The following is a 23,888-nucleotide window of genomic DNA, read 5'->3' on the forward strand; positions in this document are numbered from 1 at the left end:
CCTAAGGTTTGAAGAAGACCGAAGCACGAGCCGGCAAGCTTCTTAACCTAAGTGAAGAAGGAGAGGTTCTCCTCAAGCCATACCCCCAGGTTCTTAGCGGACTTCCCTGTTGAAGTAGGCAGAGGGTGTTCAGGTGGCCAGAGCGTTTCCCTAAAATTAAGGGAAAATATCCCAAAGAGGAGAATCTCCAACTTCTCTTCATTGCATTTAAGTTGTGCGGCGGCAAGCCATGTGAAGACCAAGGGCAAACCGTGTTTGGCAGAGGAAACTGAGTCCACGTTTTGCCCCATGTGAAGAGAAGCTAGGTGTCATCAGCGTAGGCCATAACCTTTGCCCCAACTCCTCAGCCAAGTAGACCAGTGGAGTAACGTAAATGTTAAATGAGAGCGGGATAAGAGATGACCCCTGGGGGACACCTGTGGTCACTGTCTGGGGGAGGAAAAGGACGGTGGAAGCCAGACCTGCTGCACCCGTCCTTTTAAGAAGGACCTGAGCCAGCCCCGGGCCGTGCCATAGACACCAATCTCAGCGAGCCACGTGAGAAGCAGTGAATGCAGGACTGCGTCGAACGCCGGCGACAGGTCGATCAAGATCAATGCTCCCCTCCCGCCGGCATCCAGACACACCCGAATGGCTTCCGGGACCTCCACCAGGGCTGATTCGGTGCTGTGAAGGCCTTAAAACCGAACTGGACCGGTTGTAAGAGGCCATCACTTTTGACAAACTCAGTTAATTGTTTATTTACCACCTTCTCACACACCTTAGCCGGACTAGGCAGCAGGGAGATGGGGCCGTAGTTCCCTGGGCTAAGGGGATATAGAAAAGGCTTTTTTAACAGAGGAAGAATCTTGGCCTGCTTCAAGACCTCCGGAACACAGGCCTCCTGTTGGGACATGTTAACAATACTATTCACTTCAGCATTAACAGTATCTGCTGCAGCTGCCAACAGTCTGGCTGAACAAGGGTCCGCAGGCGTGCCTGACTTCAAACCCATAAGAATTTTAAGAGAGACGGGCAGATCCTCAGGCCTAAATGCAAACAGGGAGTAAATAGAAACAGCAGAAGGTGAGACCAGAGTAACACCTGTGGGTTCGCCACAAGAAGTAAAAGCCGCCTAAATGGTACAGATTTTATCTGAGAAGAAGCTGCAGAGCTTATCGCACCAGTCATTTGTAGATGGAGGTGAGTTTGATTGGGCAGTAGGGGACGTAAAGCTCTGACAATGGCGAAGATTCTATTGGTGTCGTTTTTAGCAGAATCATTATGGGCTGAGTAGAATCGTCTTTTAGCCTGAGCTATAGCCTCGTAGTAGGTTTGTTGCTTATGTCTAAGTTTCAGCTTAGCCGTCGAACAAAAGTCACCACGACGCCAAGTCTGCTCAAGTATTTTACATTAGTGTTTAAACCCTTTGAGGTCGAGGGTGAACCAGGGTTTAGAGGGGGATTCCCTAGAAAACCTAGGGGGGGGGCAAGGCTAACATATCCACTGTGTTAGATATCCAACTAGTGAATCCGCTCAAATCGCCCTCCAGATATCCCCAACGGGCGGTTCTTGAGACCTCCAAGGCCTGATTAAACACGAGCGTATCAATTTTACTGAATGCTCGCCTGCGATAGCAGCATTGGTAACTGCCACGGGACAGGAAATGGGGCTTCAACCAGGATAGATAAGTTAGAGCATATTGGGTTTAGAATGTGTCTCGCTTGGTGAGTGGGAAGATTAATCCACTGTGAGAGCTGCGCAAGATGTATTATATCCAAAAAGTCAAGCGAGTCCCTGGCATCGGTCTGGTCAAGGTGAATATTAAGATCACCGAGAACAATGTAGTGGGAAAATTGAAGAGCACGAGGCACCACAGCATCACCCCATGTTTGAAGAAAGACCCTGGCCGGGCCAGGGGGCATATAGATCAAAGAGCGTCCCAGAACGAAGGGAGCTGAGAAGCGGATGCTAATGTCTAGGTCTCCACAGTCCCCCAAGTAGAGACATCACCTCTACGAAGGTCCCACTTATTCTTATGGATTATAGCCACACCGCCCCCACACCCCCACCCTCTGGGCGATCAGCTCTAGAGATCTTATAGCCCTCAGGAGTGGCCAGCGCAACAATGGGATCAGATGTGCTATCAAGCCAAGTCTCTGTAATAAATAAAAGGTCTACAGGTCTATCCACAAGGAGGTCAAAGACACCCACATGATATTTCCTGAGAGAATGAGCCAGAATGGGGGAAGCCCTCAAAGGCCCGCTAGATGAGGTGCTAATTTGGGCATCACTGAGCTGACCCAGGCCCAGCAGAACCAGATCTATGCTTTTGCAAAACCGACTTGTCCTTGATATATTATTGGCAAAAGAAGGTGGAGTCTGTGGCATGTTGAAAATTCAATACTGTCGTACATATATCCCAGACAAAAGTAAAGGTATTGAAGTATATAGTAAGAACATTTCATGAAGATTTTAAGCAACTGGAGGTTGATGGTGTTTGGGAAAGACTAAGTAAAAATATTACCGCTATAGGTAGTTTGTTTTCTACTTTTGGGAGTAATCTATTGGGAAAAATTCTAATACCTATGATTTCAGTAGCTCTGATGATAACGATGACATATAGGTGTTGCAAGGAAAAAACAAGAACAAACATTACAGCTGAAATAAAGAATAAGAGGATGGGAAGAAAGAGAAAAAGAGAAGAGATTGAATTAGAAGAAATAAAAGGAAGTCTATATGATAAGATAAAAGAATTAGACGTGATAGAGAAGAACAACGAATTTATAGAAAGTGAGAAAGACACTCAAATTAGATAAATAAAGTTGGCACTTGGTAATGATGGGTATTTTATGATGGCTCAAAAATGCCATTAGAGGGGGGATTGATAGAGCAAGGATTTGAGAAAAAGAAACTTGCCTGGAGAAATCCTCCATTAACTTTCATTAACCTTTAAAACTGTAGATTAGACGAAACTAATATGCACCAGACAGTGACACATGGGAGAAAAGCTTTATGCATGCTTAATTAATGTGGAATAAAAAGCGAAGCAACTAAAACCCGCTTTAACTCAGAAAAACGCTCTGCGTATGTGCAAACCAGAATTACGTAGAGATAACGTGACTAACTCATTTTGGGAGGGAAAAACCTCACGCATGCACAAGAAGGACTAACAATGGTCTTGAGGTACCGCTTGCCCGGCATCAGCCTGATTGAAACTAATAGAAAGCTGCTGTTGTTAATGCCTTTGCTCAGACAAATAATAATAACATAGGATAGAGTAGAAGTGGGTGGTGAACAGTGATATGTTTAAGAAAATAACATCTGTTTATGTTTCTTTTATTGACAGTGTGCATTCGGGCCTGTTAAGGCATAACATTAGGAGATAATTTCGACGGTTGACCAGAAATCGTGCAGGCTCAGTGAATTCATAACGTGATCTTATGACCGAAAAAGCTCAATAGCTGCCAGTCACCAAGGACAGAAGACATGGGAAAGAGAAGATGTGTATCACTCGTCTATGTAGCCTGCATTTAATGCACGATTAAAATGGCAACAAGAAATTTATGGGAAGAGGAAATTGTGAATGAGATAAAGGAGAAGGGTTTCGCAAGACAATAGTACCTTAATAAAAGTGAATATGTCAGCATAGTGTGATAACAACTCCCCTAGCCCTGTCCAATCATATTCAGTATTTTACCAATATGTGCAACTATTGAGGGTGGGACATGTGGAAATGAAGACTATCACTAGAGTGAGTTTTTTAGTTGAAAGGTAGGGAGAGGTGCAGTCATCGACGCTGAGCAAAGAAAATAAAGAGAGGCGAGTGCTGCTGTTAGAGGGAAAAGAAGAGAGAGCTGACTGGGAAGATTCAGATTTGAATGACAGTCTGATTAGATTGGAAGATTCCGGAAGAACATAGAAGAGGGAGAGAGTGTAAGGGAGGGTTGCGCCCTGGTGCATCTGGTTTGTAGAGAAGTCTAGTAAGTATCTGCCCTGTCCTAATCCTGTTCTATAGCCTTTGTCTTCTGATTCTAATTCCGGGGATCTCTACCAGTCCTTTGGCCAGAAGAGTGGTTTTCAGTATATTCTACTAGGTAAATATTATTGTGTCTTAAAATTTGCATTTTCTTTGCAAATGTATCTTATCGTGTGCCTTTTGTCTCTACATCTATCCACTCTTATGCGTTGATTTTGTTGAATGAGGTTGTGTTACTGAGTGTATTGCTAAATGAAAATGTTTCTCCCATTTGAAGAATGATGGAGTTGCACTGTGAATCTGTACTAATGAGCACTAAATTTATGACTGCAATTTTAGATAAAACTTATGAATCTTACCCAGAGTCTGTGGTTATTTCACTGAGATCTGTACACTAGTTATATAACTGTTAATATCACCATCAACTAACTCAACTAAAGGTCCATCGACCAGAGGAAGAGTGTTAATTTGTAAAGATTATCTAAGCATTTAATATTATCCCAAACTAATTTATGGTTTCAGTAGGTCAACTAATCAGAACTTAAGTGAATTATAAAACCTGACCCCCCAGAGGTTTGGCCAGGGACTATGAATGAACACTCAGGTAAATGTGTATGGGCCCCATTAAAATACTGTGGGCCCGATGTAGGTAAATCTTTTTTACCACTTCATAAATAACGATTCATACCGAATCGGTATTTAAGAAGTGGTAAAAAAGAGCAGGGCAGATGTAGGTAATTTTATTTTAAAAATTACCGAATCGGAAGGAATCGGTATTTACCGATTCGGTAAATACCGAATCGGTAATGCCCATTGATTCCTATGGGCATTGAAGCCCATAGGAATCAATGGGCATTACCGAATCGGTATTTACCAATTCGGTAATTACCGATTTCTGCAAGGGTGCAGGGGGTGTCACTTTGACACCCTCTAGCACCCCCAATACTGGCTTGTGTGCCATGTGGCACACAGACATGCCCTAAGGGCATGTCTGTCTGTCACATGGCATAGGTGTGCATGCACACATGTGCATGCACACCTGGATTCGGTATTTTAACACCCAATTGGATTGGGTGTTAAAATACCGAATCTGAAAGGCCTGTGGGACTCAGAAGAGTCCCACCTACATCTGGAAGATACCGAATCGGTAAAAATACCGATTCGGTATTTTACAGATTCTGTAAATTTACCGATTCGGTAAATATACCGAATAGGTAAATACTGGCCCCCTACATCTCAAAGTGCCAAATACCGGTCGGAAACGGCCGATTTTGGCCGTTTCCGACCGGTATTTGCCACCTACATCGGGCCCTGTGTTTTGTGAAATGACCAACCTTGGCCTTACACTGGATCACCTCCACAAGTCGCATACCCAACTCCAGCGCGGCTTCCGCTCCATGTTCATCTTGAAATCTATTACCATCGAAAGCACTGTCATGGAGGGGGTGACAAAGTAAAGAGAATATACTACAGTGAACACTCCTCCCAAGGTGTTACAGTCAGCCACATTGGGGACGAAGCATTTTGGCATACTCATTGTCAATATTCTGTGTTTATCGGCAGGAGATGTGGGTGTAAAAACAGCATTGAGTTGTTCGAATTTTTCAGCCAACCAAAAAGGTAACTCATCTCTAGTCTGAGGGCGCTTGCCCATCACAGAATTAACCATGAGAGGACTAATCATCACGCCTCCCAGTCCCGGTGGCTGTGCTGCTCCAGCTGGAGCACATGGCAAATTATGCTTGAAAAACCTATAAATCTGAAATACAGGAAGTTTGTCCCACGCACCACGGGTGTCTCTGGTATTGGTGTAAGGGTTTTGTGGACAAGCACATGCGCTACTCAGGGGTCACAGGAATAAGAACCATAACAAACGTTGGTGGTGCCATGTTGTAGGAGTTTTGCACATACACAGACCTAAGTACGGGAATATGGGACCTTGGTGTATGGGGGCTATGCCTTCCTACGGCCTTAGTACCCACACGCCCAAGACCAACTAGCTATAGTGACTCATTCGCTCTCCTACTCATAAACGGAGAAACCAATGATTAGACAACGCAGAACACAACACTCCCTGATCTCTCAGGAATCGTGGTAACAAGACACTCCCTTTCGCTCACTCTCTCATACGTGTCCACAACAAGATCTGACAGTCACTGACTTAGTTTAAAATATTTTAATTCAACTAATGTGCTCTAAAATCCAGTGTATGTGCCACTACTAGAGTAATACTCCATAATACAAATATTGTCAGCATCACAGCAAGTCCATACATTATGAAAGGGGAAGTCATTTTATAAAGACAATGGAGACAGGTCTATAGTGCTAAGGTCCCTCCCCGTGGACAGAATATGTATTATTATCTAATTTAAGATCTCTGGGCTTTGTCAGCAGAACCCATACCTTTAGGCCACAGACCGTATTTCTACATCACACGTGCGTAATGCTCTTCTCCCATGAAAGTGTGCCTGTTAAACATGCATTCTCATAATATCAAAAATGTGAGTGTTCTACAAACAGCAGCAGCAGGGTATGTTTTGTCTATGTGTTGGGCCTGACCAGACAGAATTACAAGGGGCATTGTTGATTGACCTTGTTTACAACGTTGAGACTAACCCTTTAGGAATAAGCGGAGAACGATCGCAGCAGACAGTTCTCATGTGAAAGGCGTAAACAGTCTTACATAAGAGAAAGCATCCAGTAACATGTGCAAAAGCAGCATTATGGCTTCCGGGCTCATGCTAACTTAAAGGCGTCTACAGTGCCCCCTGTTCTCATGTGACAGCTTATTCTATTTCTGATTGTCAGGATTCTACATATGTTTTTATTGCTCCGCCATGGATGTTCCTCCATGCGGCCAAATAGGAACGGCACTACCACATGTGCTAATGTGTTGTGATCGCATGATACAGCACTTTGGCGCAACCTTACTTCTGTAACTGATTGATGGCTGGTCCTTGGCCTTTTGACCTGTTTGGTTACATTGCATACAGCCTGTGTTCGCTGTCTGCTGTACACTTTCACTTATACCTTGGATATATGCCTTGAAATGCAATTGGTACAAACTGCGGATATGCAACTGCTGAAGGGTCCGTTAAGAATCCATTTTCAGAGATGTCCTACGCGATTGCCATTGGTGCAAAATGCATATTATGAGTCTTTCGTGATTGCTTTGGCTGCTGGATGTTTGGATTCTGGCTCGTACTCTGCGGATGCACTACCGGCTGCCACACCTTCAGCGGTTGCTGATTGGGTTGGACACCACCAAGTTGTTCTTTGGAACTTGTGATTGGGACACCAACAGAAACATCGTCTGCGGTAGCTGGAAACACCATGGTATCTAATGACTCTTGGAACATTTAAAACATTCTTGGAGTTTCAAGAACTTTTTAACTCTACATCTGTTTTGTTTTAAATTGTTTTTATGTATGCAGCTATTAATTACATGTTTTTAAATTGGCCTTTAATGTAATTTGGGTTTTCTTATGCTTATTATTAAAGTGATATCTTTTTTTAGACTTTTAGGTTGCATGATATATATATTAAATGTGTATTTTAGGATGTGTCTTTATGTATAGTTTGAAGCTTTTTAGTCCCCTTATGGCCAAGAAGTTGGTGTAGCGAGATTAATAGGAACAGTGCACAAACACTCTCATGTTCATGTTTAAACTTTGAATCTTTTTAAAGGATCACATAGAACCAAGATTCCAAGATTTAGTGACTATGATTTGGAGCTCATAGAGACCCACAGAAAAAAAAAAATATATATATATATATATATATATATATATATATATATATATATTTAAGAACAATACATACAATATACAGTACATGAGGCTCTGAAATGCAAAATACAAAAAAAATCAACGTACAACTATACTCTAAAATCCCATACTGACAAAAAGTGCCAATATGCAGGACAAATTACTAGCTAGCCAAATAAACATAATAGGCGAATAATGCAAAATGTTTAAAAGTACAACACTAATACAGTACTTCTCATTACATCCATCATTATAAACAGAGAATACCAAAAATGTATTTTATGCTGTGTCAAAATATCTAAACTCTAAGATACCAAATTCCACAAATTCATGAGTGAATGCAAGCACAATAAATGTTACAAAAATTCAGATGCTTCTAGAAAATGTTCAAAAATCGTTTAATAAACGTACACATTTTTGCACAAACTATTTCCGATGATGGTGCAAATAAATGTTTCCAGGCCTACCGTACTTATTATGTACTTTAAAAACATTGCTCCTAATAATTGGCGCCGCAATAAATGTAGATGACCATTCAAAAAGCACATGTTCTTTATCTTGAACCCAGTTCCCACAGAGGTCTCAAAGCCTCTCCGCCTGTGGGAAACCTTCCCAGGATCCAGTGATAATTTGTGGCAGAAGCAGATTGAACATAGTTCCAAGCACACCATGGGAAAGGTTCCATAGTGTGTATGGTTGTGTTTTTTTACAAATGCTCCTCTCCAGTATTATTTAATTCAGAGCATACTGAGCACACAACGAGATATCCCTTTTCTGGCTTACTTTATAGATTGATTTTTTTTTTTTTCCCCCACTGTCCAATTTTAAACATGTCCATGGCTTTCATATAATTTAACAAGAGAGCGCTTCTTTCCTTCAAACAATGAAATATTTCATGTTTCAATGAAGCTCGAATAGACCCGGGTTCACCCTTCAGTAGATTGTTCCCCCAACTTAAGACAACAGCCAGCAAACACATTCATAGAGAGGAGACCACATTTAAGCCTGAGAGCTGATAAAGAGTTTAGAATACACCTTTGGCGCCAAATTCGCCCTTCAACTTTCTCAAAAAGGATCAAGAAGGCAGAATCTTAATCTTTCAAACCGCCTAAAATGGGCAAAATGCCTTTGCCCACAACACTTATATAGTCTATCGATTACAAAAGCCCTCCTTCTACACTAACTAATGTGGTCATTATTTAGGCAGTTACTAGAAAACATTCTGCCTAAATATGGATACAACTTCAGCACTTCCAAGTTTTCTTTCCCTAGGGACCAGTGCAAACCCTTCCTAGCTCTACACCCCTTTGATCTAAAGACTAAAGTTTTACTCTTAAGAATATTTATTTTAAAAAAATGCTCATCAGCATATTTGTCCAACTCGGAGTAGAACCTCTATACCCCTATCGGACTTAAACCCAGTATGACAACGGCATCGGTGCAGAGTAAACATCCGATACTCATTATTCATCACTCCTAGTTTAGATGACTCGCCCTTACACTGTCTGACTCTATGGGGTAGATCATATATGTAGAGAGAGAAAAGAAGCGGTGCAAGTAAGCACTCCTGCTTTAGATCATTGTGCGTCTCAACTTTATCAGAGAGAACGTGATTCTCCCCTATCAATACCTGGGACCAAGTTGAGGGCTGCAGAGCAACCACCAGCCTAAGCAAGTGTGTGGAGATCCCCAATGCCACCAACTTCCTCCACAGCGTCCCACGGTCAACCCTATCAAAGGCTGAGGAGAAATCAATGAAGGCAGAAAATAAGGCCATTCTCTTGCCCAAGGGATGTCATAGCACCCTCATACAACGCCTCAGTAACTCGGGCATACAAGGAATAGCCTTGGACTGGATCATCTCGTTCCTCGCCGGGAGAACCCAGAGAGTCCGACTTCCCCCATTCAAATCAGAGGCCACCGAAGTCATCTGCGGAGTACCACAAGGTCTCCCCTCGCATCCATCGCGCGACAACACAACCTTAACATCATCCCTTACGCTGACGACACCCAGCTGATCCTTTCCCTCACCAAAGACCCTAACACCGCCAAAACCAACCTTCACGAAGGCATGAAAGAAGTAGCAGAATGGATGAAAAACAGCCGTCTAAAACTTAACTCAGACAAAACGGAAGTCCTCATACTAGGATCATCTCCATCCGCCTGGGACGACTCATGGTGGCCATCGGCCCTGGGCACAGCACCTATACCCACAGACCACGCACGTAACCTAGGTTTCATCCTAGACTCCTCACTCTCGATGACCAGACAAGTCAACGCAGTCTCATCCTCTTGCTTCAACGTACTTTGCATGCTCAAAAAAATCTTCTGTTGGATCCCCTCCGAGACTAGAAAGACTGTCACCCACGCACTGGTCACCAGCCGACTGGACTATGGAAACACCCTCTACGCCGGAATCACAACTAAATTACAAAAAAAACTGCAACGCATCCAAAACGCATCAGCCAGACTCATTTTGGAAATCCCTCGCCAAGATCACATTACCGGGCACCTGAAAGACCTCCACTGGCTTCCCGTCAACAAGAGAATAACGTTCCGTCTCCTCACCCACGCACACAAGGCCCTCTACAAACTAGGACCCGAATGCCTCAACACACGACTGTCCTTCTACATACCCAACCGCCAACTAAGATCCTCCAATCAAGCCCTCGCCGCAATCCCGCGCATCCACAGATCCACCATGGGAGGAAGATCTTTCTCCTACCTGGTGGCCAAGACCTGGAATTCTCTCCCCACCCACCTCCGCCTTACACAGAACCACATCTCCTTCAGAAAGGAACTTAAAACATGGTTTTTCGATAAATAATGCACCCCCTCCCCCAAGCGCCTTGAGACCCTCTGGGTGAGTAGTGCGCTATACAAATTCTTGAACTTGAACTTGAACTTGAACTTATCTTACTAGATAGCTACAGGGGGTTTAACTCTAGCAGTACTTGTTTTGTCCCACATGATCAAAACAAGGACAGCTGTTATTTATGCCAAAAAATAGGGTTCTCTGAGAAAACAGGGGACTGAAATAGCTTTTTAACATAAGTAGCCAACTCCATCACATTATTTGGAGACCAAAATGTATTCCCGTCAGTTTTACAATAAACAATCGAGTCATTTCTCGAATTCCATCCCTCAAATACTTTAATATCTAAATCAAAGAACACTGAAAGATAATCACTGAGATCTGTCTTAATACTCCAAAATGGAGCAAGCACCAAACATTTGGTAAATCACCATCATATAGTCAATAATAATTGACTCCAAGACGAATAAACAAGTAAACGGGCCGACGAATCCTGCAGAGACCTACCGTTCAGAGCAATGAGGTCATTGGATCTCGGGCAATCCAAAAGGCTAGGGCCCCGCCCGTCAGATCTAGCATTGCCAGGCAGAACAGTTTCTGGAATATTCCACACCGCTGTCAGCTCTGTGTTTCCAAAAATCAGAGAGGAACAGTTCGAAATGTTTGCATTGACATCTACCACCATAATATTCAATATACATCCTTCCAAAACACTATCACATGACCTCCAGAGGGGTGGATATACACATTTGAAGAAAAGATGTATAAAATCTTACCATCATATTACACAAAGCTAACTTTAAGCAAATGTACAGTTTTGAGGGTTGAACAAGCACCTTTGGATTCCAATTTATATTACTACTATGTAAAATGGCTATGGCTCCACTAGCATACCCTTTTATCAAGGTTTTTGTTGCACATGAATTGACTAAATAGTTATAATTGAAATCAGAACAAATCCAAGTTTTCTGTAGACAAATTATTGATGGGCAAAATCACCTTAAAACATTTAAGTTGTACTTAGGGTGTCCCAGGCCTGCCATATTCCAGGAAAGAATTTCCCCCAGAATGCTACCGTTGCAACAGTGGAAGCTTTATATTTTTTGAAGCATTTAGTGTACCCACTACCCTTCTCCATCGTGCTACCCCATCCCCATTCCCAAATTCCTTAACCAGCCAGTCCTCGTATCCCGCTATGTTTACAATTCTCCTCCTCATATCTTTACCAAATGAGATTGTAATATCCTTCAGAGTTACTGCCCTCCAACTAGAACTTATATCTTGGGAAAGCTCCTGGACACCCCGTCCGGAATCAGCCTGCTTAGGGTCTGAGGTTATTTCAAGTGGGAAAACGTCAATTCCCTTTCTCCGAACGCGGTCCTTATTAGCCAGGATTACCATTACTATAATCCGACAGCTAAATGTGACCCTAGAACTTAGAAGAGGTATGAGCGGATCTACATAAACCTGATCAATATCCCTACTTGACACCAGACACAAGTGCTTATTCTCCAGAAGGAGCTGCCAAATTTAACTTCTATTTAGTGGGACCGATTCTCTATCGAACAAGGACACAAACTTCAAGTGTATTAGTTAAATTATCAAGGCCAAATCCTTTACCAGAATTAATATTATACTTTGACCCTGCCCCTTGACTAAACGGCTGTACTATTGCAATAAAAGGAGGAGTCTTCAAATTAAGAGCCCTCAATGGCTTGGGCACTGGATCCAGAAGAGAAGGTTCTTCATTAGGGGGAATAAAGAGGGTCTTTGAAAATGCCGGTCCACCACTTGGATGGTCATCACAGCCTTCATCAACAATTATCATTTGTTCTATAAGCTCATCCCTGACATCCTCTTTCACTATACAGCCGTTCATTACACCCATATTTATATGGACCATTACTCCCATATCCTTAGTTCTCTTCCCCAACCGGGGACGATCTTGGATGATACAATAAGAAGAGGCGGACATACTGATTACTTCAAAAACATGAAACTCCAAACCTGTCTGGACAACAGCATTCTCTGGCCTTTCTACTGTTCGACACTTGGTAATGGAAACAGGCCTTCCCAAAACAATAGAAAACCTGAGTTTCTTTGACTTACTTCTCATAATACATCAGACTCTTCTCTTTTTCCACCTTCAGGCGTTTTACCTTATTGCAACCCTGAAGGTCCCCCTTGCATCACCACCTTGGTGGACCCTTAATAAATTTGTACCAGAAGAGTCAGCATTTTACAATAATACAGCCCCTGAGTTACCAATAGCCCCTTTTCTGAAACCAGAAAAACTGGAGGAGGGGGTCACAATTTCAGGTGCATTTGCACTTTCGGCTATGTAACACTGTACTTCACAAGAATGATTTAACAATGGAGAACTAGGCATATTGTTAAAGCTCCTTCATAACCCCTAAATTACTAATAGAGTTCCCACAAGAAGCGGCCACAAAACCACCATAATAATCTCCCCCCTGAATTCCAATATCTGCCACCCCCTTTTTTACCATTTCACTAGTCTAGGCGGATTGAGATTTTGTTTCAATACGTCTTTCTTCCTTTCTTGGACATAAGCCAAGTGAGGTTAGGTGCTGCACTCCCAGTAAAAAATGGGGACAAGACCTGCAACACATGATCTGAGTTAGTCACCGATCTATCCAGCAAAGCCAAAATTTATGCTAAAACCTTCTCCATACATATTAGTCAATCAATCAATCAATCAAGTTTTTTTTTTAAGCGTGCTCCTCACCCGTGAGGCTCACAAAGCTCAGGGGTGGGGTGCAGCTCCGGATCAGTCAAAAAGCCAGGTCTTTAGGCTCTTCATGGAGGTTTGCAGAGTAGGGGAGTGTCTGATTTGACTGGGAGCTCATTCCAGGCCTTTGCTGCAACGTAGGAGAAGGCTCGTCCACCTGCTCTGGTTCTGCATATACGTAGGGTCTCTGCCAGGGCAAGGTCAGCTGAGCGGAGGTTCTTTTTGGGTGCATAGATGGAGACTCTTTCTTTTTTTTCTATTTGGGTCCGATGTTGAGGAGGGATTTGTAGGTGTGGGTGAGTAGCTTGAAGGTTATTCTCTTTTCGATGGGGAGCCAGTGGCGATCTCGGAGGTGCTGGGTCATGTGCTCTTGTCGTGGGGTTCCAAGCACGAGTCTGGTTGAGGTGTTCTGGATGGTGTGGAGCTTGTGTAGCAGAGATTTGTTGATTCCAGTGTAGAGGGTGTTACTGTAGTCTAATCTGATGGTTATGAGTGCGTGGGTGACGGTCTTTCTGGCTTCAGGGGGATCTACTTGAAGGTCTTGAGGAGGATGCAGAGGGATTTGAAGCAGGTGGAGGTGACGGCATTGATCTGGTGAGTCATGGTGAGGGAGGAGTCTAGAATGATGCTGAGGTTCCAGGCGTGGTCAGTCGGGGTGAGTGGTTTTCAAGGGCAGAGAGTCACCAGGTGTTGTCCCACGTGGGGTCGGAGGGTCCAAGGACGAGGACCTCTGTCTTCTCCGAGTTGAGCTTTGGACCAGTTGAGAAAATCCAGTTTACAAGAGCCAACTGAAGTGGCATACTGGACTAATTCAAAATTGAATACATAAACTGGCCTACAAAATCCCTTCTCTCCCCCCTGCCCCTATCCCGCCGTCACTCACTTGTATATAAGATACCACTGTTTTGTCACTTGTGCACAAATGTCACATTGCACTCAATATATTTGATGCGCCGTTCAGTATAATTTATATTTGATTGCTGATTTACTCTTTATGCATTGTCGTAGGGTATCCATGAATGAAAAATAATTCAAAGATTAAATCTTTAAATACCCTATCTGTTTTTGGTGTGGATTTGCATCTTGTTCACCCTTTCAAATGAAATATTGATTGAAGTAACCGGTAATTACATTTGGAATTATTCATTTACACTTTGAAGCAATCAGGTTGCATACCCGACAGAACCATTGTTTACACTAATCCGAGTTGAGCTTTAGGCAGCTCTTGCTCATCCAGGCTGTGACATCTTTCATTCCTTCCTGGAAGCTGAGTCTGATGTCTTCAGTGTTATTCGTGAGGGACAGGATGAGCTGGGTGTCGCTGGCGTAGGATACTATGCAGAGCCCATACTGTCTGAAGATGGCTGCGAGGGGGCCATGTAGAGGGTGAAGTGCGTGGGGCTGAGCGAAGATCCTTGGGGTACTCCGTAGTTGATCTCTGTGGGTTTGGAGAGGAAGGATGGGAGTTTGATCCTTTGTGTTCTGCCGGCGAGAAAGGAGCGGATCCAGTCAAGGGTGGTTCCTCGTATGCCTGCGTCATGGAGTCTGGCTGCGAGAGTGCAGTGGGAGACGGTGTTGAAGGTTACGGAGAGGTCTACTAGGATGAGGGCCTCAGAGTGGGCCTAGTGTAGTAGTATGCAGATGTCATCGGAGGCGACGAGGAAGCCGGTCTCGGTGCTGTGGTTACGGCGGAATCCGGATCGGGAGGAGTCGAGGATGGCGTTCTCTTCGATGAAGGTGTCAGCTGGGCGTTGACGAATCTCTCTGTGAATTTGGATGCAAAGGGAAGGAGAGAGATGGGCCAGTAGTTCTTCAGGTCCATCAGGTCAGCCAAGGGTTTCTTGAGGAGGGGCTTGACCTCTGCCTGCTTCCGGATTCAAAGGAGGCATTGATGGTGCGGCATAGTTTGGGTGCTATGGCGGTGGCTCTGTGGTACATGTGCGGAAGGCAGGGGTCCGTGGAGGCTCCTGCGTGGGTGCTTTTCATAGTCGTGGTGGTATCTTTGGTGGTAACTGGTATCCAGCTGGTGATGGTGGGCAGGCTGTCTTTGGTGGAGGGTAGGTTGGTGTCTGGAGTCTGTTCACTGAAGTTGTCGTAGAGGGCCTTGGTTTTCAGGTGGAAGTAGGAGCCAAGCTTGTTGCTGAGGTCCTGGGATGGCGTGATGTTCGTGGCTTCACTGGGGGGTTTGGTGAACTGCTGTATGACATTGAAGAGTTCCTTTGCGTTACTGGCGTGGGTGTGGATTTTATTCCGGATTACGGTCCTCTTGGTGGCTCTTATGCGTTGGTGGTATTCAGTCATGGCGTTACTGTAGGTGTTCTGGTCTTCGGTGGTTTTCCTGTTTCTCCAGCGTTTTGAGAGACGTCTGCAGGAGCCTATGGATTCTTGGAGGTCGGTGGTGAACCAGGCGGCCTTCAGGGGGTGTTGTCTGCTGGGGTGGTGGAGGGGTGCAAGCTTGTCTGCGCAGCTGGTGATCCAGGTGTGTATTTCTTTGGCTGCAGAGTTGTTCTTGGGGCTGCTGTCAAAGGTGAAGGTTTTTCTGCAGTGTAGACAGGAGAACTGGCCATGGGTGGTGCTTGGCGTCGACTGTTGGTAGTTGTTCTTCCTTTCGGGGTTGAGAGCGAGGAGGGTGGGGCGGTCGTAGCCGTGGGAGGTCAGACCTCCAGGGGCCCTGGCACTGGTCGCGGTCGGGTCAAGGACGGGCGCAGACGGGCTTGCCTTTGGCATGCCAGTGGTGAGGCTGCCATTAAGTAGGAGAGGGGGAGGGAAGCGCAGCTGGTAGGCGGGAGCGGGAACCGGTGGGGGTTGGAGGAGCCACAGCGTCAGCAGCGGCGGAAAAAGGGCACAGAGAGCAACAGGCACAAAGAGACAGAAAAACTGCAAAATTGAACACAGGCACAAGTACAATAACAAGACAGGCACAATAACAAGACCGTGAAGAGGCTAGAAGGAAAACAGAAAAATGGGCACAGAAAGACAAAACATGGCACAAACACAGAGACAGACAACGGTGGCCAGCAGAAGAGCAAGGCTCTCCCACTGGACCACCAGGGAAGAGGCGCAGCCAGGAGCCTGCGGGTGGAAGAGGGCCTTGAACACCTACCTACACAGGGGCAGTGGCAGCAGCACAACCTCAGAGCTGCTGGGGGAGAAAGCAGGTCTCTCGCCTAGTCTCAGCCTAACAGAAGGTTTGAATGAGCTCTTCCTCCTGCTGCTCCATCTCCTTCCAGATTCAATGACTGCATACAAACTTGATGCCCTGTGGATGAAGATAAATCAAAATTCAAAGAGGCATTCATTGAAACCATTAAAGATTCCCAAGTAGAAGGAGTACTACTATACAAGGCAGGTAAACAGTCCAGATGCGAAGTTAACACCAAGTCCAAGGTAGTAGGTGATTTTAACTTCACCTCCCTAATCCATGGGGACAGCGATGTCAGGCATAGGGTTCTCCTCCATTGTGATAAGGTCATCATCACACAACTCAAGAGCAAGCCCCCCGTACGTTACTCCGTGGGGTTCCACTGGCGACAATGTTTCCAACACAGGAACCCCATCTTGACTACCGGATAAAGTTCCAAATGGAGCTATGACGGGTTTAGACCTGGGCTCACAAAAATACTTGACAGCAGGAGTTCCATCAGTTTATATCTTGGGAACACCCTCAGTATCCATTTCCTCGATTACTTCTATCAGATTATTTGATTTTTTAGGGTGGCTTAAAAAGTCAGCAGAGACTTGACTGTTAGTAGAACAAATAATTTGATATGAATAAGGATCCATTGGCAACACAGTAACCATCTTCTCTACATATACCTGGCATCTTCAGACCCTTGTTTCTTATTCCACCCCCTTCCCCCTCCCCCCCCCCTTGGAGAATTGAGAAAGCACAGAGGGGTTAGACTTCAGGAAAGACAGGTGAGTTTGGGTCTTCTTTCATCAAAAAGATTTTTTTTGTTTTTAAAAGTTGTTGAAGAAGATGCGACAGATGATCCAGAAGTAGAAATTGTGTGACCTGAGTGAAGACACCTAAATGTCATTCTCCAAGGATGGGAAGATACAAGCACCCCAGAGATACACTCCGCTACACTTTGAGGAAAAAAAAAAACAGTGTACAGGGAGCAGAGCCCTCCTACCGTGAAACAACTGTTACAACATTACACCGCGATACCTTTACCACACGGTCGTTGCAACAGCCACGTTTACAACGCAGTACGATTACAACGCAAGTCTTACAGCAACTTGCTTTAGATGGCGCTCTAAACTAAGGAACATTATAATTTACTACCCCAACCCTACTGTTGCACACACTGGTGTTGGAATAGTAAATTAAACTATTCCTAAAGCCAGCGCGCCATCTAGAGCAAGACGTTGTAACAACTTGCGTTCTAATGGTACTGCTTTGTAAAAGCACACAATGTAATGACTCCTCAGAAGCTTGTTTCCGGTCCTGGGAAGACATGTCTTGGCAATTCGGGCTGGACTGTTCCCATGAGGCACAGGGTCAGACTGATTTGCATATAGCCATGTCTGAACTGGGGTGGCAGAGTGGGCTAAAGAACGGTGATGGATTAAACCCAGATCTTTTGACTGGGTGTGAGTGTTTGATTGATTCAGATGCTCCGTCCATCACCACCCCCTTTTGTACCGCTTTTGGCCGCCATAAGTGTGGCAGGGTATGCTCAGACGTGAGTCCCTTGCTCACTTTGCCACTGGATTCAAGCAAGCCGGGCTGAAGACGGCTGGAATGCCAGAAACCGGTCCTCGGAAGCTTGTTTCCGGTCCAGGGAAGACATGGCTTGGCAGTTCGGGCTGGGCTGTTCCCATGAGGCACAGGGTCAGACTGATTTGCATATAGCCATGTCTGAACTGGGGTGGCAGAGTGGGCTAAAGAACGGTGATGGATTAAACCAGATCTTTTGACTGGGTGTGAGTGTTTGATTGGTTCAGATGCTCCGTCCATCACCACCCCCTTTTGTACCGCTTTTGGCCGCCATAAGTGTGGCAGGGTATGCTCAGATGTGAGTCCCTTGCTCACTTTGCCACTGGATTCAAGCAAGCCGGGCTGAAGACGGCTGGAATGCCAGAAACCGGTATTCGGAAGCTTGTTTCCGGTCCAGGGAAGACATGGCTTGGCAGTTCGGGCTGGACAATTCCCATGAGGCACAGGGTCAGACTGATTTGCATATAGCCATGTCTGAACTGGGGTGGCAGAGTGGGCTAAAGAACGATGATGGATTAAACCAGATCTTTTGACTGGGTGTGAGTGTTTGATTGGTTTAGATGCCCCGTCCATCACCACCCCCTTTTGTACCGCTTTTGGCCGCCATAAGTGTGGCAGGGTATGCTCAGACGTGAGTCCCTTGCTCACTTTGCCACTGGATTCAAGCAAGCCGGGCTGAAGATGGCTGGAATGCCAGAAACCGGTCCTCGGAAGCTTGTTTCCGGTCCAGGGAAGACATGGCTTGGCAGTTCGGGCTGGACTGTTCCCATGAGGCACAGGGTCAGACTGATTTGCATATAGCCATGTCTGAACTGGGGTGGCAGAGTGGGCTAAAGAACGGTGATGGATTAAACCAGATCTTTTGACTGGGTGTGAGTGTTTGATTGATTCAGATGCTTCGTCCATCACCACCCCCTTTTGTACCGCTTTTGGCCGCCATAAGTGTGGCAGGGTATGCTCAGACCTGAGTCCCTTGCTCACTTTGCCACTGGATTCAAGCAAGCCGGGCTAAAGACGGCTGGAATGCCAGAAACCGGTCCTTGGAAGCTTGTTTCCAGTCCAGGGAAGACATGGCTTGGCAGTTCGGGCTGGACTGTTCCCATGAGGCACAGGGTCAGACTGATTTGCATATAGCCATGTCTGAACTGGGGTGGCAGAGTGGGCTAAAGAACGGTTTGATTTATTCAGATGCTCCGTCCATCACCACCCCCTTTTGTATCTACCAATGGCCTAATCTACGAAGGGCGAATGGCATCAATTATGTTACCCTCATCTACGGATGTCCTCACTGATGATGGCCTCATTTTCAATGGCATTGTGTATGGCTGTCGTCTATGACAGCCTCGTCTAGGATGGTTGCTCAAGACGGTTATCTATGACGTTGACGTTGTATGAAGTTTAGACGATTGCATCAAACACTGAAGGAGAGTGATCCGGAATGTAGACACAGCAACTACTCCCAATGATGCGACATGCACCACCTCGATTAGCCAAAATCACATCTAGGACCATACGATTTTGGAGTACTACAATCCTTGCAACTTGCAGCTCTTCTGTAATGTTCCCAAGTGCCATAGCTGTTTTATTGGTAACAGCTTCTACAACACTAGTCAATCGTCTTATCTTTCTGCTGTTTAACGCAGCACCCACAAAGAAAAACAAGCCCAAATTAAAATCGACGTATTGTTGCAAAGTGGTGTCAGTCTGGTCTACTTCATCAGTACTTATTGTCCTCTTATACCTGTTCTTAGAGATATCATTAAATAGTTTGTAGTCCCTGTGATACGATGCAGGCACAAGAAACACATGAGGCAATAGAAAGGACACATAGCATATTCCAGACCATCCAACAGGGAGTTGGTAAAATCCCTTGTTACCACGGACAAAGTAGGTATGAATTGAGGATAAGAAACTGCTGTTATTGGCACCTTCAATAGTCAGAACCACAGTACACTCACTTCTTCCTACTTGAATTCTCCCAACACTGCCTATACACAAGTCTGCCTTAGCTCTGGTCACAGAAATAAGAAATGGTCCAATGTTGTTAATAGTTCTCATATTTTGGAAAACATATGGTGTAGAAATATTTTCAGGTCGACACTCCTCCCATTCCCATTTAGTCCCTTCAGCTTGAGGATAACCATCTTCATCTGAATAACACACTTTATTGAGGTGATAATTAATCTGTCCTACTGTCATCCTTGAGATGTTAGCCTTTTCAGAAGCAAATAAAAGCGCAAACCAAGCTTGGCAAGAACCATTGTGGGAAAAGGGAGAGGAATAAAAGGTGTTCCTCCCTTCTTCTGGTGAGCAGGTATCATCCCATACACCCAACAGTCAGTAGTGTTCGTGGCATTGTGAGTATGATGCAACATCTGAATAAACATGTTGTTCAAATAGGATTGTCGATGCTTTTGCTCATGGTATGGAAGAGTAAAGTAATGATGTTCAACTGGTACTGGGGTAGTGGCGATCAGCAGCTGCTGAGCAGGAGCCACTGTCTCAACAAACCAGGTTGTCAATGCTGCAACTACCATAGCAACAACAAATCCTACAGCACAAATGGTATTTTAATTATAGTTGATCTCCCTGCAGACATGATCACTTCATTGTTGAATCAATCGTTGGAGCTCTAAAGTCCTGGGCAGCCGTTGGTTTCTTCACCGAGGGTCAAGACGGAAGTCACTATGTAGGACTGATCCCCACCCTTCCCACATCAGCTCCATTTCACAAACCCAGGACGGTAGCTTAACCAGTCTTTTTCAACAATGCAGACTCTTTCCGTGGTTTAACTTGGCATCGGGATACTCCAGGGATCGTGTGGTCCGGAAAGACTTCCTCAGATTCGTCAGGTGATATGGCTTGGATTTTCTCCGTATCCAGAATCTCTAGATGTTCACTCAGCACAGCAGGTTCCACCAAAGTAGGCGACAGTCGCTTACAGTGAGTGCTGTGAATCCAGTTCTTCCTGTTCGTCACTCAAACCGCTGTCCTCGTGGCTAGGAGCACCTGTTCCGGTCCTCGCCACCTGGGCTCCAAACTGTTTGACCTCTCGAAGACTTTGACCATTACATGATCGCTGGGCCGGAGTTCATGGGCCTCACCTGTGGACCTGACAGGAAGAGCTTCTCAAACCTGTTGATGAATAGATATCAAACAGTCAGTCAACTGTGATAAGTAGTCACTCATCAGAACAATTGGTACATCATGTGTGGGGTGTGGTTTAGGAACTCCCCAAATGTTCATTGGTCTCCCAAATAACACCTCATATGGTGTAAGCCCAGATCGTGAATGTGGCACCAATCTAATAGACAGTAATGCCAAGGGCAGCGCATTAGGCCATTTCCAAGATGTGGAAGCCAGTATTTTTGCTAGTTTCAGCTTCAAAGTAGCGTTATATCTTTCCACTAGCCCTGCTGATTGTGGGTGGAAGACTGCATGGACTTCTGTTTGATCCCTAATCCTTTCTGAACATACTCAACAACTTGCCCCAAAAAAAAGAGGTCCATTGTCACTCCACAAAAGTTTGCAAACACCAAATCTAGGGAAGAATTCTTTTAAAAGCACCTTTGCTGTGGTTAGAGCCGTATTATCCTGTGTAGGGTATGCCTCTATCCATTTACTGAAGGTACATACCACTACTAGAACATACTTCAAGTTATTGCAACGTTCAAGTTGGATGTAATCCATTTGCAGAACTTCATAAGGTGCAGTTGGTGTAGCAAACCCTCCTATGGGAGTCCGTGTCCCTTTACCAGGATTGTACTGCCAACAGATCAGACAGGACCGTACTATCCTTTTAGCTGTGCCAGCAATTTCTGGATGCTCCCAAACTTACGTAAGCAATTTCGTTATTGCAGAGGCTCCAACATGTGCCGGCCCATGTGCCATATAAACCAAAAGCTGTAAATAGGCTATAGGCAATTTCCACTTGTCCATCTCTTTATTGCGCCAACAGCCCTCATCATCCAATATTCCCTCTTTAGCCCATTGCTCAAGTTCTTCCTCAGAAGCAGATCTCTGTATGTCTAGCACTTCTTGCCTAGCATCATGCCAACGTTCAGCTCGTGATTTCACTATATACATAGATGTAGTGCTTCCTTGCATCGCAGTCTCACAGGCTATGCGATCTGCAAAAGCATTGCCTTGTCCTGTCTTGTCAGTCACTTTCTTGTGTGCGCTACACTTAACAATAGCTATTTTCTTCGAATATGTCAGTGTAGTCAGAAGATTATGCACTAGTTCTCCATGCATTATCTGCATCCAATGGGATGTAAGAAAGCCTCTTTCCTTCCAAAGTAGGCCAAAATTATGGGCCACTCCAAAAGCATAGCGGCTATCTGTGTAGATGTTCATATACAAGCCAGTACTACGTTCACATGCTTGTGTCCAAGCTATTAGCTCAGCTGCTTGAGCTGACTTCTGTGGTATACGAGCTGTCTCCACTACTGTCTGAAGTGTCATAATTGCATATGCAGCTGAGGTCGTGCCATCTGGTAACTTCAAACAAGACCCATCAACCCACAGTTCCCCATCTACATCTGAAAGGGGCATATCTTGCAAATCGATGCAACCCTTTGTCTGTTCCTCAGCAAGGAATATACAATCATGAGACTCCTGTGACTGAGACTGAGTCGCTGGATATGGCAACAAAGTAGCTGGGTTCAGAGTCGCACATCTCTTTAGGGTAATGTGAGGGGCCAACAGTGTCAATTCATATTCTGTCAAACTAGCACTAGTCAAGTGTTGCATCTTAGTCTGGTTCAAAAGGGCATCGATGGCATGGGGTACTAGCACCAACAATTTAAGTGACAAAACTATCCCTTCACTCTGACGTATGGACACAGCTGCTGCTGCAACTGAACAGAAACACCCAGGCAATGCACGAGCAACGGGATCAAGAACAGCTGAAAAATACGCACAGGGACGCTGCTTGTCACCATGTGTCTGTACTAAAACTGACAGTGCACACCCATCTTTCCCGTGTACATAGAGTGTAAAAGCCTTAGTGTAATTCAGCATGCCTAATACTGGTGCAGAACAAAGGGCTTGTTGCAATTGTTGGAAAGCATTCTGGCATTCAGTCGTCCATGGAAGGGACATTGGAGTATCTTTAGTCAGAAGAGCCAACAGGGGTTTAACAATATGTGAAAAGCCCAGTATCCATTGCCTCCTGAAAGAAGTGAGACCAATGAACGCACGGACATCTTTCTGAATACGGGGTACTGGTGTGTCTAAAATAGCTTGACTGCGATCTGGTGTGAGTGCACGTCCATCCTTAGACAGAAGGTGACCTAAATAAGTCACCTTCTGTCTACAATACTGCAATTTCTTCCGTGAAACTTTCTGATGGTGTGATGCAAGAAATGAAAGCAAAGACAGTGTACCCTCTTCACACTGTTTAGGCGTATCAGCTGCTAACAAGATGTCATCGACATATTGTATGAGAGCCACTCCTGTGAGCAAAGGAAAAGAATCAAGCTGTCTTTTCAATGCTTGGCTGTAAATACTCGGACTCTCCGTATACCCCTGGGGAACTCTACAGAATCTGTTTGATCGATTACTCAAAGTGAAACCGAACAAATATCGGCTGTCAGGATGAATAGGAATCGAAAAGAAAGCGTTCTTTAAATCAACTACAGATAAGGTGGTTGCTGTTGGAGGGACCATGGTAAGGAGTGTCGTAATATCAGAAACCACAGAGTATTGTGGTACTACAATCTTGTTAACTTCCCGTAAATCAATAACAAACCTGTAAATCTTAGTTTCAGTATCTTTTAAGATAGGCAGAAAAGGACTATTGCAAATGTTGTAAGGGACTTCTTCCACATCTCTCAAATCAATCAGATTTAGTGCTTTTTCACCTTCTCATG

This window comes from Lissotriton vulgaris, chromosome 2_1 (genome assembly GCF_964263255.1).
Source record: "Lissotriton vulgaris chromosome 2_1, aLisVul1.2, whole genome shotgun sequence".
Lineage (NCBI taxonomy): Eukaryota > Metazoa > Chordata > Amphibia > Caudata > Salamandridae > Lissotriton > Lissotriton vulgaris.